Source organism: Ovis aries, chromosome 26 (genome assembly GCF_016772045.2).
Source record: "Ovis aries strain OAR_USU_Benz2616 breed Rambouillet chromosome 26, ARS-UI_Ramb_v3.0, whole genome shotgun sequence".
Lineage (NCBI taxonomy): Eukaryota > Metazoa > Chordata > Mammalia > Artiodactyla > Bovidae > Ovis > Ovis aries.
The window spans coordinates 17,174,237-17,192,703 of NC_056079.1; the positions used below are offsets into that span (position 1 = coordinate 17,174,237).

The 18,467-nt window shown below is 38.0% G+C and overlaps 1 long non-coding RNA gene across 1 annotated transcript in view; it reads right to left on the reverse strand.

Annotated features, from left to right (window-relative positions):
* Nucleotides 1-5,245: 5,245 nt before the first annotated feature.
* The window catches only part of LOC132658698 (uncharacterized), a 727,669-nt gene continuing 714,447 nt past the window's right edge, over nucleotides 5,246-18,467 (reverse strand). The window contains exons 13-14 of the long non-coding RNA XR_009598629.1: nucleotides 10,261-10,440; nucleotides 5,246-8,050 (exon numbers count right to left, since the gene is read on the reverse strand). This is a non-coding gene — a long non-coding RNA (uncharacterized LOC132658698). The remainder of the gene's footprint in view (nucleotides 8,051-10,260; nucleotides 10,441-18,467) is intronic.

Genomic DNA, 18,467 nt, shown 5'->3' on the forward strand with positions numbered 1-18,467 from the left:
CAGGTGTACTGCAAAGTGATTCAGTTGTACATTATTCTTTTTCAGATTCTTTTCCCATACAGGCTGTTACAGAGTAATGAGTATAGTTCCTGCACTATACAATAGGTCCTTGTTGATTATTTAATATACAGTAGTGTGTATATGTTAATCCCAACCTCCTAATTTTTCTCTTCCCTACCTTTTCCCTTCAGTAATCATAAGATTGGGACTTCCCTTGTAGCTCAGTCGGTAAAGAATCTGCCTGCAATTCAGTAGACCAGGATTCGATTCCTGCATTGGGAAGATCCGCTGGAGAAGGAAATGGCAACCCACTCCAGTATTCTTGCCTGGAGAATCCCATGGACAGAGGAGCCTGGCAGGTGGGATTGCGAGAGTTGGACATGACTTAGCAGCTAAAGATTGTTTTCTAAGTGTGTGAGCCAGTTTCTGTTTTGTAAATAAGTTCATTTGTATCATTGTTTAAATCCCACATGTAAGTGATGTCATATATTTGTCTTTGACTTTACTTCACTTAGTATTATAATCTCTAGGTCCATCCTTGTTGCCGCAGTTGGCATTATTTCACTGTTTTCTAAGGCTAAGTAATCTTCTATTGTACATATGTATATCTTAATCCATTCATCTGTTGATGTACATTCAGGTTGCTTCCATGTCTTGGCTATTGTAAATAGTGCTGCAGTGAACATTGGGATGCGTGTATTCTTTTAAAGTATGGTTTTCTCTGGATAGATGCCCATGAATGGGATTGCTAGATCATATGATAGTTCTATTTTTGTTTTTTTTTTAAGGTATTTCCATACTGTCCTCCATAGTTACTGTACCGATTTAGATTCACACCAACAGTGTAGGAAGGTTCCCTTTTCTCCACACCCTCTTCAGCATTAATAATAGTTAATATTAACAATAGTTTTTAGACTTTTTGTTGATGGCCATTATGACTGGTGCAAAATGATACCTCCGTGTAGTTTTGATTTGCATTTCTCTAGTAATTAGGAACGTTGAGCATCTTATCATGTGCTTTTTGTCCATCTTTTTGTCTTTTTTGGAGAAATGTCTAGTTAGGTCTTCTGCCCATTTTAAAATTTTTTTTATATTGAACTGCATGATCTGTTTGTAATTTTGGAGATTAATCCCTTGTCTGTCGCATCATTTGCAAATATTTTCTCCCATTCTGTCAGTTGTTTTTTGTTTATGGTTTCCTTTGCTGTGCAGAAGCTTTTAATTAGATTCCATTTGCTTATTTTTATTTTCATTACTCTAGGAAGTGAATCCAAAAAGATATTGCTGTAAATTTATGTCAAAGAGTGTTTTGCCTATGTTTTCCTCTAAGAGTTTTATAGTACCTGGTCTCACATTTAAGACTTTAATCCATTTTGAGTTTATTTTTGTGTATGGTGTTAAAGAAAGTTCTAATTTTATCCTTCCACATGTAGCTGTCTAGTTTTCCCAGCACCGTGTGTTAAAGAGACTGTCTTTTCTCCATTGTATAGTCTTGCCTTCTTTGTCGTAGATTAATTGAACATACGTGCATGAGTTTGTTTCTGGTTTTCTATCCTGACTATTGATCTGTAAGTCTCTCTTTTTGTGCCAGTATCATACTGTTTTGATTACTGTAGCTTTATAGTATAATCTGAGTCCTCCAGCTCTGTTTTTTTATTTTTATTTCCCTAAGACGGTTTTGGATTTTGTGCTTGCATACAGATTTTAAGATTTTTTTTTTCTTCTAGATGTGCAAAAAATGACATTGGTAATTTGATAGGGATTGCATTGAATCTGTAGATTACTTTGGAAACTACCATTTATTTTTGTTTTGTTTTTTAAGTTTTTGTTGCAGTACCATTGCTGTTCAATGTTGTGCTAGTTTCTGCTGTATAGCAAAGTGAATTAGTTATATGTATGTACACATCCTGCTGTTTTTAGATTTCCTTCCCATTTAGTTAGGTCACCACAGAGCACTGAGTACGGTTGCTTGTGCTCTTTCTCTCTCTACCAATGAGAACCAATGAGTAGGTTCTCACTGGTTATCTATTTTATACATAGTAGCGTCTGTATGTCAGTCCCAATCTCCTAATTCATCCCACCCCTGTCTTCCCCACTGTCGTATCCATAAGTTTGTTCTCTATATCTGTGTCTCTATTTCTATTTTGCAAATAAGTTAACCTGTACCATTTTCCAGATACCACGTATAAATGACATTATACGACATTTGCTTTTCTCTTTCTGATTTACTTTGCTCTGTATGGCAGTCTCTCTGGGTCTCTCTAACCAACACTAGGAAATTAGAAACTGTACTATATTTTATGCCACTTAAATTTTGAGGCATGTGATTATATCAGCACTGCTCTGGTTTATGACAGGAAGGAACATTCAAATCTTTTGATCTCTAAAATTCTGATTGCTTAGAGCTTCAAGGCAGAACAGTATTTGGGGTGTGGTATAATATGGTTAACTAGGGGCAAACTTCTCATATGCATGTTAATATTAACATGGAGGGGAGTGGAGAATTTGTATTGATAAAAGTAAATAGAAAGGGATTTTCATGTATCAGAGGAAAAAGTGACTAAATACATAGAAGAAATATAAGGGCACATATTGTGTCTTGCAAAGAAACTATAATGAGAAGGCAAGCAAGAAATCTGTTAGATAGGAAAAAAATCATAGAAATGTTTTAAAGTAAGTGAACAAGAGTAGCAAAGAAATAAAAAGGTTTAACCAAACCACGCAAAACTCAAGACACTATTATATGACAATATACCCAACAATGACAAAATCAATAAGAAATATTTTCAATAGACCTGCTTGCAAAGAAATATAAATTGTTTTATAAAATATAGATTTTTGGCAACACAGTGTTACAGGTTGAGAGGAAACATTCTTCTTCCCAAAGAAGTGGCAATCTCAAACTAAAACAGAATGTCCAGAATCCTCTAGATGCCTCATGCACTGTTGGTAAATTTAAGTTCAAGTCTACTTGATGCCCCACCTTTCACCTAAAGACATTAGAGAAAGTTACAGGGAACTCACTGTTGGAAGATCCCTCCATCTGAAGTGAGTATCTTTGATTAAAGGGCTCCATCAGGTAGTCTGACCTTCACAGAGGCAGACCAGTTATCCACAGCCACATCTCCAAAGGAACAACATCCTTTGTTCCTTTGCCTGTCTGTGATACTTAGAGAGAAATGGCTTTTTAGGCTTAATGAAACTCAGTGGAAGTGGCAATCACATCCCACAACTTTTGTAGTTTATATACTAGGAAGACCACAGAACTATTGGGAAAAGTAGAAACTATGGTAGATCAGTCAATAACTTTAATATTTATGAGCCCTAGGTAATAATTCTAATCATCTGAATTCTGTATTGAGTAAAACTGGTATACAGAGTTTGTAAAATATATCTGTGTAGATTCCTCTGATATTATTTTATAATGATCACAAATTGGATGTGTATTCAAATATGAACATGAAAAGTTATTTCTTTTTTCTTTGTTAATTCAGTCCTTTGGTGCAATATTTCAGTTCAGTTCAGTTCAGTCGCTCAGTCGTGTACGACTCTTTGCGACCCCATGAATTGCAGCACGCCAGGCCTCCCTGTCCATCACCAACTCCCGGAGTTCACTCAGACTCACGTCCATCGAGTCAGTGATGCCATCCAGCCATCTCATCCTCTGTCGTCCCCTTTTCCTGCCCCCAATCCCTCCCAGCATCAGAGTCTTTCCCAATGAGTCAACTCTTCGCATGAGGTGGCCAAAGTACTGGAGTTTCAGCTTTAGCATCCTTCCTTCCAAAGAAATCCCAGGACTGATCTCCTTCAGAATGGACTGGTTGGATCTCCTTGCAGTCCAAGGGACTCTCAAGAGTCTTCTCCAACACCACAGTTCAAAAGCATCAATTCTTTGGCGCTCAGCCTTCTTCACAGTCCAACTCTCACATCCATACATGACCACTGGAAAACCATAGCCTTGACTAGACGGACCTTAGTCGGCAATGTCTCTGCTTTTGAATAGCTATCTAGGTTGGTCATAACTTTCCTTCCAAGGAGTAAGTGTCTTTTAATTTCATGGCTGCAATCACGATCTGCAGTGATTTTGGAGCCCCCCAAAATAAAGTCTGACACTGTTTCCACTGTTTCCCCATCTATTTGCCATGAAGTGATGGGACCTGATGCCATGATCTTCGTTTTCTGAATGTTGACCTTTAAGCCAACTTTTCGCTCTCCTCTTTCACTTTCATCAAGAGGCTTCTTCGTTCCTCTTCACTTTCTGCCATAAGGGTGGTGTCATCTGCATATCTGAGGTTATGGATATTTCTCCTGGCAATCTTGATTCCAGCTTGTGTTTCTTCCAGTCCAGCATTTCTCATGATGTACTCTGCATAGAAGTTAAATAAGCAGGGTGACAATATACAGCCTTGACATACTCCTTTTCCTATTTGGAACCAGTCTGTTGTTCCATGTCCAGTTCTAACTGTTGCTTCCTGACCTGCATATAGATTTCTCAAGAGGCAGGTCAGATGGTCTGGTATTCTCATCTCTTTCAGAATTTTCCATAGTTTATTGTGATCCACACAGTCAAAGGCTTTGGCATAGTCAATAAAGCAGAAATAGATGTTTTTCTGGAACTCTGTCTTTTTTGATGATCCAGCAGATTTTGGGAATTTGATCTCTGGTTCCTCTGCTTTTTCTAAAACCAGCTTGAACATCAAGGAGTTCATGGTTCATGTATTGCTGAAGTCTGACTTGGAGAATTTTGAGCATTACTTTACTAGTGTGTGAGATGAGTGCAATTGTGCAGTAGTTTGAGCATTCTTTGGCATTGCCTTTCTTTGGGATTGGAATGAAAACTGACCTTTTCCAGTTCTGTGGCCACTGCTGAGTTTTCCAAATTTGTTGGCATATTGAGTGCAGCACTTTCACAGCATCATCTTTCAGGATTTGAAAGAGCTCAACTGGAATTCCATCACCTCCACTAGCTTTTCTCGTAGTGATGCTTTCTAAGGCCCTCTTGACTTCACATTCCAGGATGTCTGGCTCTAGATGAGTGATCACACCATCATGATATCCGAGTCGTGAAGATCTTTTTTGTACAGTTCTGTGTATTCTTGCCATCTCTTCTTAATATCTTCTGCTTCTGTTAGGTCCAGACCATTTCTGTCCTTTATCGAGCCCATCTTTGCATGAAATGTTCCCTTGGTATCTCTAATTTTCTTGAATAGATCTCTCGTCTTTCCCATTCTGTTCTTTTCCTCTATTTCTTTGCATTGATCGCTGAAGAAGGCTTTCTTATCTCTTCTTGCTATTCTTTGGAACTCTGCATTCAGATGCTTATAGCTTTCCTTTTCTCCTTGGCTTTTTGCTTGTCTTCTTTTCACAGCTATTTGTAAGGCTTCCCCAGATAGCCATTTTGCTTTTTTGTATTTTTTTTCCATGGGGATGGTCTTGATCCCTGTCTCCTGTGCAATGTCACGAACCTCATTCCATAGTTCATCAGGCACTCTATCTATCAGATCTAGGCCCTTAAATTTATTTCTCACTTCCACTGTATAATCAATCATAAGGCATTTGATTTAGGTCATACCTGAATGGTCTTGTGGTTTTCCCCGCTTTCTTCAGTTTCAGTCTGAATTTGGTAATAAGGAGTTCATGCTATATTTACTTGTATTTATTTCCCTCAGAAACCTTTATGGAAACACTAATTAATGTAAGTCAGCTGTTTAGTTTCTAATATTACTGGCGACTTTTAGTAGGCTTAAAATCAAGTACATGTGTTTACAGTACAATGAACAGTGTAAAATATTCTTTATATATAAAAACTATAAAAGCTCTTAAATGTGACTGACTCTCTTTATAATGGATTCTATTATCATAAAAGAAATTACCACCTTGGAAAGAAAAGTCACAGAGTTTGCACAGTTTTCAGCTTATTTTCTTTCTTAAAGAAAACAAAAACAGGAAAGCTATTGTATAAAATGAAATATAATACTGTTTAAAAATCTGGAGTTCTGCAAATTGTTTGAGAATATGACTGAATTTTCTTGGCAGCACAGTTTCAAAACACTGGGAAGTAGGAAAAACCAATTCAGTGAATGGATAAAACATGTTAGAGGGGCCTTATATTGTGAGTTAAGTTCTTGCCATCATTTTATGCCCCCTGACCAGCAAGCTAGACATCAAGAGGTGTTTTGGTCAGTGATTAACTATAAATGATGTGTGAATACTAAGCCATTTCTTTTTTACAAAGAAAACCTTTTTATTAGGGCAAAAACCTATTGTGTTAGGGCATAGCTGATTAACAAACAATGTTAATTACGCACATGGTTGTTCACAGTGTAACAGATGACAGGGAAGGGACTCAGCCGTGCACACACATGTATCTGTTCTCACACCTTCATCCAGGCTGCCACGTGCCATTGAGCAGAGTTCCCTGTTCTATACAGTAGGCCCTTGCTGGTTATCCATTTTAAATATACCATTGCGTACATGTCCATCCCCAGCTTCCTAACCTCCCCTTCCCATCATCCTTCCCACTCTGGCAACCATATGTTCCTTCTCTGAGTCTGTGTGTCTCTTTCTATTTTGTAAATACACTTATTTGTATCATTTCTTTTAAAATTCCACATATAAGGGATGTTATATGATATTTCTCCTTCTCTGTCTTACTTCACTCAGTATGACGGTCTCTAGGTCCATCCACATTGCTGCAAGTGCTAAGCCATACATTTCTTTTCTTAAAATTTATTTCACTGAAGTATAGTTGATTTACAATGCTATGGGAGGTTTCTGGTGTACAGCAAAGTGACTCAGCTATACATATACATATATATATGTAAATTCGTTTTTCATGATCTTTTTGTTTTTGTTTTTTTTTTTTTTTTAAGTTTTATAATGCTGTGTTGGTTTCTACCATACTGGTGCCTATAAAAAACCAGATACTAAAGTAAGGTAATATGAAGTTCTCTTTTTCAAGATCCTTCAACTCTGAAACATAGATAGGGGTCTGTTCTCATGTAGGGACTTAGAGAATGAGAACTAACTGCACACACAAAGACTAAGGGGGGTGAGCAGGATTAGAGTCATGTCACCTCCTTCACCTGGAGTGTCTGGAAGCAAGTATCAAGTGACTGTCCTTGAGGTGGGGGCTTGTAAATCGTATGCTATAAGTAGGTGGTGGTGTGACTCAGAAGGAACCATCCAAGAGGTAAAAACTACCCCACAGCCCAGTCAAATGTTTAATGCTCTGTATGTTGGAAAGCTTCAGACACTCCAGGAAAATTCAAAGAACTCAGCCCGGACTCTCCTATCAGTCCACAGCAGTCTGGACTAGTTCCTATGAAAATACCATGTGTGCAAAATGCATCATTTCATCATTTACACATTATGTTCCTTATTCACTGTCTTTTACAAATCTTGGAAAGATAGTCTGTGAGGACTGAGAGAAGTTTAACTGACTTGATAAATTCGTATAGAAGGTGGTTGAGGATTATTGCTAACCCACTGTGGGACAGGCTTATGGAGTTCCCTCAGTTGTACAGATAGTATCTCTGTCCTTTCTATCTCCCAGTCATTTATGATCGTAAAATATATACAGATGTGTTCAGATTCATTGAGCTCCATAAACTCCTTGGATCAGCAGTAGCTGGGGAAGGTGAGAAAGGCCCTGAGAGCCTGTTCCTTCTTGGGAAGAGAGGAAGATTGACATGAATCCTTTAGACGCTCAGTTTCAACTGGGAGTTTTGGCAGAGTCTAATGAAAACTTTTACCACACTCTGGAGAGTGGACTTCTGCTTTATTCCAGGCGTGCCTTAGTCCAGACTGAATCGTCTGGACCCAGTTCCAGTGTGTCTCACAGTCTAGTGTGGATCTCGGGCTTCTAGAACCAGCTTTGGGCATTGGCAGGCAGTCCTGCACTGCTTTCCCATGGCGTTCCAGGTTGCAACCTCCCAAGGAGTGAAATGGAAACCGTCAGACAACTTCATGCTTCTGGCATCACTGTGTTCCTACAGGCACGGATTGTTGGCTTCTCCTGGCCTCCAAGAAGCTTCTGGGGCTTTCTGGTCTACACAAGGACAAGAGAAAGAGAAGGTAAGAGTGTCATGCCCTGGAAACATCTATATTGTGTGTTTGTGCGTTGGGCAGGGACTGGGCCAAGGTAGGAGGAGAAGATGGACGTTGAGAGAAAGGTATTGAGTTAAAAACTGTTTCATACAAAGGACTGTTTGTCATTAGGTATTATGTGTTAAAAGACTGAGTCCTTCCCCCAACAACTTAGTGTTCAATAGAAAACATAAGCAAGAAAGATAATGTAGCTTAGTGGTGGCCTATGTGCCCATTGAGAAGGAAGGGGCATGGGGATGGGGAGTGACTAGTAATGGCTAAAGGTTTCCTTTAGGGAAAATGCAAATGCTGTATATGATGGTGGGTGCATGACTCTATTTACATGATAAAATTACTGAATTGCACACATTGGCAGGTGAGCATTCTGGTAAGTAAGTTATATCTCAGTAAAGCTGTTTTTTTAAAAAGAAAGCTAATGGGGGAAAGTGGTCAAAAGATTGAAAAAAGCAAAACAAGTGATGGGAACCCTTTTTTTTTTTTAATGGCTAAAGCAAGGTAGATTAAGGGAGTTAGGAACCCGTTCTGTGTCCCTGCAAGGCCCTTCCAATATAATCCATTCTTTCCATTCATTACATCTCTTAGTTCAAACCCTCATCCAGGTCTTGGTCCAGCACTTACACACAGACAATAGCGTGTGTTTCTTGGTTGACTTCCAGCTGATTTGTTATAAGCCCTCTTAGCCAAAGTGTCGGACACGACTGAGCGACTTCACTTTCACTTTTCACTTTCATGCATCAGAGAAGGAAATGGCAACCCACTCCAGTGTTCTTGCCTGGAGAATCCCAGGGATGGGGGAGCCTGGTGGGCTGCCATCTGTGGGGTCGCACAGAGTCGGACACGACTGAAGCGACTTAGCATCAGCAGCCAAAGTGTTCCACTTGATTTTGAAATAGTTTCCTTCTCCCTCTTCTCTCTCTGGTTTTCCTAAAGCACAGTTCTGATCATGTCATATTCTTACGGAACATTTCACCAGACTCAACATTCCTACAGAATGCAATGCAGACTTTTGGCTTCATCTGTGATGCCCTCTTCCTGGTCTTATTTTTCACATCATGAAAAATACCAAACCACAATTCATTTTTGGCATATAAAACTAGTTTGCCTTTTTCTTAAAACATACTCCATTTTTCCACTTCTATGCTTTGCACTCCTCTGCTAAAGGCAAGCTGTCAAAATTTCACCCATTCAGCTCAAATACTTCCTCCTACATTAAAGCTTCAATCACACACATCAAAATTGCAGCCTAAAAAACTACATGCTTCCTTGTATTTTAATTAGTTGTATACGCATCTGCTTTTCTACTGTACCTATCTATTCTATTGTCATTATTAAGTTGAATTTTCAAATAAATAGTAATCATGAACTTATTTATTTGTATAATTCCCAGGTGACGCTGGTGGTCAAGAACCCACCTGCCAATGCAGGAGACTTAAGAGACATGGATTTGATCCCTGGGTTGGGAAGATGCCCTGGAGGAGGACATGGAAACCCACTCCAGTATTCTTGGCTGGAGAATCCCTTGGACAGAGGAGCCTGGCTGGCTACGGTCCATAGGGCTGCAAAGAGTTGGACGTGACTGAAGCAACTTAGCACGCGCACACAGAGAAGACAGGTTCTTGTAGAAATTATGCAGATCAAGATTCCATCAGAACCAGCATTAACCTCTGGCCTCATCTCACAAGCATGCATCTTCAGGCTCCTGCTTCCTTTTTTTTTTTTTTTTTTTCCTTTTCCCTCTGTGCATTTCCAGTCTACTCCAAGCCCTCTTTCCCAGGATCCTCATCACTGAGAAAGCTCTAATTCTGTCAACCCAGCTAGTCACTGCCAGACTACATCTACTGAAATGCACTTTTTATTAACTTATCCTATTCAAGAACAACTCTCATTCTGAGACTAAATTGTACAAATGGAATACAGGAGGATACTATGTCTCTGCTGGAAATTGTACAACACTGAGACACCCTATAGTATGAAAGTTAGACTCCTATGAATATAATTCCTAGGTGCATTTTCATCTAGCTCATCTGAAAACCTGGCTTCGACTTGTGTTGTACAATAAGAGATGATCAGTTGCTGAGTCATGTCCAACTCTTTGCAACCCCATGGACTGTAGCACGCCAGGCTTCCCTATCACCAACTCCTGGAACTTACTCAAACTCATCTTCATTGAGTCGGTAATGCCATCCAACCATTTCATCCTCTGTCGTCCTCTTCTCCTCCTGCCTTCAATCTTTCCCAGCATAAGGGTCTTTTCCAATGAGTCATTTCTTCGCATCAGGTGGCATCAGTAAAATTAAGAGATGATAACAGTGAATAATTCTGAGAAGTTGCCTGGGAAGTGATTGCCAAGAAGACAGTGAGCATGACTAGGGGGAGGGAATGGGTGAGCAGCAATTTAGCTTTTTTTTTTTTTTTTTTTAAAAGAAACATTTCTACATTTTTTGTGACTAATTCTGTCAAGTTAAAAAATATGTCATGCATTTCAGGGCATACCAAGACATAAGAATCATCCTGTATAACCTTAAAATGTACATCCTTGGTTCCTGCACTGGTTATTTTCAGAATGTCCAGGGCTGAGGCCCATGAACTATTTTTAAAGCTTCTCAGATACTTTGGAAGTTACCGATCCTTAGATTGGCTGGAACTACTGGATCTTTGGCATATATTTGATGATGTGTTTTCTAATTTACCAGAATACAAGCCTGCCTTGTTTTACTGTGCTTTTAAGATACTGGTTTTGTTTTGTTTTTGTTTTTACAACAAATTGAAGGTTTATGGCAACTTGGCATCAAGGAAGTCTATTGGCTTTATTTTTCAGCAGCAATTGCTCATTTCATATCTCTGTGCCACATTTTGGTAATTCTGAAAATATTTTAAACTTTTTCATTATTATTATTTGTTATGGTGGTCTGTGGCCAGTGATCTTTGATTATGACTTACTGAAGTTTCAGGTAATGGTTAGCGTTTTTTATCAGTATGTTTAAGTTGTGTACTTTGGTAGACATAATGCTATTTATTACGCACTTAATAGGTAACGATCTAGTGTAAACATAACTTTTGTATGCTCTGGGAAACCAAAAAAAAAAAAAAGTGATTTGCTTTATTGTACTAATCACTTTATTGTGGTGGTTTGGAACTGAACTTGCAATACTCTGAGGTATGCCTGTATTGTCCAGACTTTAGAAATTCATTGTGAAATTTCTTGACGATGAAATCCTTATGCAGAAAGGCTTTTACATTTTATTCTATGCTAGCATCAGAGCAAATAAAAATAGATTTGTAGATTTTCTGTAATGGACTTCAGTTTTTTTTTTTTTTAATTTGGCCTTAAAATTTGGCCTTAAAATTATTTCATGCCCTTATTATACATATATATGTGTATGAATTAATCCCAAAGTTTCAAGATATCAGTTAGAATAAATACAAACTTATTCATTATACTTTGTAATAATCAAATACTTTTTAGAAAATGGAATTTTTAAACTTTTTAGCACCTCTAAAAGTACTAACAATTTAATGTTGCTCTGTTGATTTTTAAATGGTGGGCTAATAATGCAATTTCTAACTTGCCTTATATTATAGTGCCCAGTGCTTTAAAGACTAAACTAATTAACAGAAAGAGAAACCCCAAAATAAAGATGAAATTCATAAATTAAAAACAGACATTCTATTTGAGGGGTACTTAGAGTTTATAAGTCTATTTCTCCCATAGAATACATGAAATATTTACTGATATATGAGAATAATAGTTAATGAACTTTCCCCAGAAATAAACCTATGCACCTACAGTCAATCTGTGACAAGGAGGCATGACTACACAATGGTGGAAACACAGTCTCTTCAACAAATGGTGCTGGGAAAACTGGACAGCTCCAGTTTAAAAAAAAATAAATTAGATCATTCTTTAACACCATACACAAAAATAAGCTCAGAATGTATTAAAGACCTAAATGTGAGACCCAGATACTGTAAGACTCCTAGAGGAAAACACAGGCAGAACACTCTGACATAAATTGCAGCAATATCTTTCTTGATCTGTCTCCCAGAATAATGGAAATAAAAACAGAAATAAACAAATGGGACCTAATTAAACTCAAAAGCCTTTCTTGCACAGCAAATAAAATGAAAAGACAACCCACAGATTGGGAGAAAATATTTGCAAATGATGTAACCAACAAGGGATTAGTCTCCGAGATTTACAAACAGCTCATGAGGCTTAATATCATCAAAACAAACAACCCAATCAACAAATGGGCAGAAGACCTAAACAGATATTTCTCCAAAGAAAACATGCAGATGGCCAAGAGGCACATGGAAAGATGTTCAGCATCGCTCATTATTAGATGAAAATCCAAACTACAATGAGGTATCCCCTCACACCAGGCTATCATCAAAAATTCCACAAATAATAAATTCTGGAGAGAGTGTAGAGAGAAAGGAACCCTCTTATTCTAATGGGAGGAATGTAAATTGGTACAGCCACTATGGAGAACAGTATAGAGGTTCCTTAAGAAACCAACAATAGAGCTACCTTATTGACTATGCAATCCCTCCCCTGGGCATATATCCAGAGAAAAACATGGTCCCAAAGGATACATGCATACCAGTGTTCATTGCAGCACAGTTTACAATAGCCAAAAACATGGAAGAAACCTAAATGTCCATCAACAGAAGGCTGGATAAAGAAGATGTAGTACCTACCTACAATGGATTATTACTCAGCCATTAAAAAGAATGAAATAATGCCATTTGTAGCAACATGGATGGACCTAGAGATTATGATACTGAGTGAAGTAAGTTAGAGAAGAAAAATATCATATGATATCTCTTATAAGCATAATCTAAAAAGAAATGATGCAAATCAATTTATTTACAAAACAGAAACAGATTCACAGACTTAGAAAACAAACTTACGGTTGCAGGCAGTGGCGGGGAAGGGACAGGTAGGGATTTGGGATGGACATGTACCCACTGCTGTAGTTGAAATGGATAACCGACAAGGACCTAATGTACAGCGCAGGGAACTCTGCTCAACGCTCTGTGGCAGCCTGGGTGGGAGGGAGTTTTGGGGACACATGTATGGGTCTGGCTGAGTCGCTCTGCTGTTCCCATCACAATGTTGTTAACTGGCTAGCCTCCAAGATAAAGTAAAAAGTTTAAAAGGGAAAAAAGTTACCTAACTTTTTAGACTAATTTCCATCATATCTTTGCTATGCTGAGTTGCTTCAGTCATGTCAGGCTCTTTGCTCCCCTGTGGACTGTGGCCCGCCAGGCTTCTCTGTCCGTGGGATTCTCCAGGCAAGAAACCTGGAGTGGGTTGCCCTTTCCTCCTCCAGGGGATCATCCCAACCCAGGGATCGAAACTGTGTCTCTTAGGTCCCCTGCATAGGCAGGCGGGTTCTTTACTACCAGCCCCACCTGGGAAGCCCATCTTATCTTTAAATGACCCTGTTTAATCAAAAAGGCAATGAAAATCAGTACCTACGTGGAGGTTGAATTTACACTTAATTTTGATCCCTGCTACTTATTTTAGATTTTATTTACTTAACATAGGTCTTTAATGATTATTTGATTTCATGTGTGTTTATTTTATAATGAGAGGAAGAATATGTGTCCCTCTTTGATTAGCCAAAGTATTTTCATTACACACAATATTTCCAAATTATAATAAATATAGAACATTTTAAAGTATTTTAAATTGATAGATCCTAAGTTATTGTCACGTCTTATCTGAGCAGAAAGAAATATTTTTATTCCAAGATATGGCAAGGCCTCCTGCCAATCATGATTTATAATTTTAAGCATTCAATATTTATTGTTTAGGAACTGATAAGATCACTTTTATATTTAACTTTCTTTTGTTGGTAAACTATTTGACTTAAAATTTGGCTTTTGACTAAAGATTACATGCTCAGTTTTCTTCTTGGTACTACAGAATGATTTTTGCAGGGGAGGAAAACAGAATGTACATGTCTAAATCTGGATTATTTTCTTTTGTCTTGAGTCATATCAGTGCTGGATTATTCAGCTCATCTAATGCTGAGGATACCATCAAAGCAATATAGATATAGCTATACTCACAATGATATAAGTGGTATAGATAAGAGAAATGGTTAGGTGTTTTGTATCACTTAAGTAGTCGTTATGAGAAAAACAAGAAATACAGAACTAATTAAGTATAGTTAATTAGTTAAACCACTCTTTCGCTTAAGGAGTGGTTTATCTTGATTCAAAATTTGGGTGGGGAGCAATATCTTTCTGTTCTTAAAGTCTGTATAAACATAATTGGGCTCTTGGTCAATTGTCTGTTAGATTCCATGGTATCAGCACGTTTATCTGTAAAATAAAGTGGAGAGTAGAAACAGTGATGCCAAAGAACATTCTTCATTTTTGAAACAAGTCACACCTCTTGTGATTTCATTGGAAAAACAGAAAACTGAAGAAGTATTTCTGTAACTTTATCAGAGAAACACAAATCAGTGGGTTTAAATGAAAGCTTAACTTGTGTTTAGACATGAAAATCAGCTTAGGAGACCTTGTGTAATATCTAGTATGTCCAAGTTTTGAAACTTGAAAGTTGACTATGAATTGATTTTTGTACTTTAGTTAATTTCTAGTCATACCTACTATGTTGCAGGCAAGGGACTGGCAATATCATGATCAACAAGGTCACGTTCTTGCTCTTAGAAATCTCATAGACTTGATTTTCTTTCCAATACAAGCCAAGATACCTAAAAAGAGCTAGTTTAAAATATTGCAGTTTTCATGAAAGTAGGTACACACTTTAAAGAACAGCCTGTAAAGCTCTTGAATCCCCCTGATTATTTTTCTTTTACTCATTGAAGTTATTAAGTATCAGATTAAAAAAATACCAAGAGGTTGCACTATAAAGAATATTTCACCTAAATATTAGACCAGTGAACATGGGCTGTCAAATTTCTAGCATTATGGAGAGTTCTGGGTTCAGTACAGGTGCCCCTTCAAGAAAACCTGATATTAATGTTTCAGCCTCAGCAGTAAAACACTTTATGTGCTACTTATAAAGGAAGATTTATTAACTTCATATCCTCTTAATAATTTATTTCTTCCTTTCATCAGGTATAATCTCATACCACAGCCCTTTGGCCTTGAAGAGTAATTTAATCTTCTCAGCTCAGAAAACTTTTTAAGCCAATCCTTGACGCCGAGTAAAAGTAGGGTTTCACTAAGAGTGTGCCACACTTGACGCGCAGCTTCAGTGTATCAGGTATCTGCAGGAGACGTGCAGGCAGACGCCAGATCTTTGGCCTCCAACTTCCTTATGAGTAGACTTCCTCTAACTAAGAAAGAAGACAGACCAAAGTATGTCCATACCAGGGCTGGGGGCTCAGGAAAATGTGTTTTACAGGAGATATGAGGTAACCCTTGATGAGATGTAATTCACACTCATCTTAGGAGATCTCATGTATAGTAAGAATATGTGGGTTCACTTCCTCCACATGCTGAATAAGAGGTCTGTTGTTCTGCCAACAGAGATCCATCTTTAATTATTCGTAGTCATATTTTTTTCCTGAGGAAGAAAATTATAATGTTATCTACCTCTTTCTCTATATATTTATTGCTTTTATTTAAATTAAGAGTTATGCTGCAGTTTCTCATGAATAAAAAGGAAAATATCTGAAAAACAGTTACATTACAAAGAGGAAAATACAAATGCAGCTTCCTGAAATTTTTATGAAGACTCATCCAGAAGGCACTACATAGTGTGGGATCAAATAGCATGGATGCTTCAAGATATATAAATAATGTAACTGAATCAAGAAGTTTCAGAAGTCTTAGAGCCTTACAAATATTTAAACTTTTAGAAAAGATTTATTGAAGTAAATAAAATAATAAAACTATGCATAAATTGAAAATGGAATGGAAGCATAGCACATCTTCTATTATTATTTCTTTAATTTTAGCTTTTTTTTGAGATAAAATTGACAAGTAATATTGTAAGATATTTAAAGTATACATTGTGACAATTTGGTCTTCCCTGGTGGCTCAGACAGTAAAGAATCCACCTGCAATGCAGGAGACCTGGGTTCGATACCTGGGTTGCGAAGATCCCCTGAAGAAGGGAACGGCTACCCACTCCAGTATGCTTGCCTGGAGAATTCCATGGACAGAAGAACCTGGCAGGCTACAGCCCACGGGGTTGCAAAGAGTCAGACCCAACTCAGTGACTTTCATTTTCACTTTGTGACAATTTGATATTGATATACATTATGAAAGGATTTCCCTTATCAAGCTAATTAACACTTCTGTCACCTCACATAGTTATAGCTTTTTTGGTGAAATGATTACTCTTGATAAAAGAATAATTCATCAGTCAACGAACAACTTAAGTTTTTGTTTTTTTTTTTCCCCCTTACCACCAAGTAAGGTGAAACAGAGAAGCATATCAATACACTCTGAGAAGGTCATTCAAAAACAATTTTCAAAATGCTTGAGGCATTTTATCATTCATTCATTTCTTCATTCAACCTAGATATATTCATAGAGTGAAAGCACTAATTATATATGCACCTATATACACAGGAGCACAGTGATAAAGAAGTAAGGTTCTACAAAGAAATTAAGACATAGCAGTCTAGACATGTATAAAAAAGCATCCTTTTAAGGCAGACTATTAACAAGAATCTAACATGGATATTTACATAAGGGAGAGACAACTTTTCAGTAAAAACAAAAAAATTCAATTACAACATGGACAGAGGATCTTAAACAGACATTTTTTTCCTAAAGGTGACATCCAAATGGCCAAAAGGCCCACATCACTAAACTATAATCATCAGGGGAATGCAGATCAAACCACAGTGAAACATCACCTCCCGCCTGTTGCTGCTGCTGCAGTCGCTTCAGTTGTGTCTGACTCTGTGCGACCCCATAGACGGCAGCCCACCAGGCTCCACCGTCCCTGGGATTCTCCAGGCAAGAACACTGGAGTGGGTTGCTATTTCCTTCTCCAATGCATGCATGCATGCTAAGTTGCTTCAGTTGTGTCCGAGTCTGTGCAACCCCGTGGACAGCAGCCCCCCAGGCTCCTCTGTCCCCGGGATTCTCTAGGCAAGAACACTGGAGTGGGGTGCCATTTCCTTCTCCCTCACTCCTGTTAGAATGACAGTAAAAGCTATGACAAACCTAGAGAGTATGTTAAAAAGTAGAGACATCACTTTGCCAGCAAAGAGCCATATAGTCAAAGCTATGGTTTTTCCAGTAGTCACGTACAGATGTCAGAGTGGGACCATAAAAAGGCTGAGCACTAAAGAATTGATGCATTTGAACTGTGTTGCTGGAGAAGACTCTTGGGAGTCCCTTGGACAGCTAGGAGGTCAAATCAGTCAATCCTAAAGGAAATCAACCCTGACTATTGGTGGGAAGGACTGATGCTCCTATGCTTTGGCCCTCTGATCCGAAGAGGGAACTGATTGGGAAAGACCCTGCTGCTTGGAAAGAAAGATTGAAGCCAAGAGGAGAAGGTGGCAGTGAGGATGAGATGATTGCATAGCCAACTCAATGAACATGAATTTGAGTAAACTCTGTGGGGTAGTGAAGGACAGGGAAACCTGGTGTGCTGTAGCCCATTGGTTGCAAAGTTAGACATGACTTGGTGACTGAACATTATCAAAAAAACAAGCAATACCAGTTTGGTAAGAATATGAAGAGAAAAAAAACCCTTGTGCACTGTTGGTAGAAATGTTCGGCCAATATGAAAAATAATATGGAGGTTCTTCAAACAATTAAAAGTGGAACTGCCATATGATTGAGCAGTTCTACATCTGGGTTTATATCCAAAGGAAATAAAAATAAGATATTAAAGAGATGTCTGAACTCCCATAAAAGTAGATTACATTATTCACAGTAGCCAAGATGTCGGAACAACCAAAGTGTCCACTGATAGATGAATGGATAATGAAGACAGGAGTTACACACACAAAATGGAGTACCACTCAGCTATGAAAAAGACGTCTTGCCATTTGCAACAATATGGGTAGACCTTGAGAGCATTATGCAAGTCAGATGTAATGTGATTAAGTCAGAAATGTGTGATGTAAGTCAGAAATGTTTGATCTCACTTATACTTGGAATCTAAAAGAGTAAAACTCTCAGAAAGTAGGATGCTGGTGACAGAGGTTTAGCTGGGTGAGGAGAGGACTGAGAAAATGGCATTTAAGGCTAAAAACACAACTGTTAAGGTTGGTGCAAAAGTAACTGCAATTTTACATTGTTGAAAGGTACCATTCAATACTGGAATACATTTAAAAATAAATGTGGTTATGTTATACATTATTTTAATATTCATTTCTAACTTACGATTTTTTGCTAATCACATT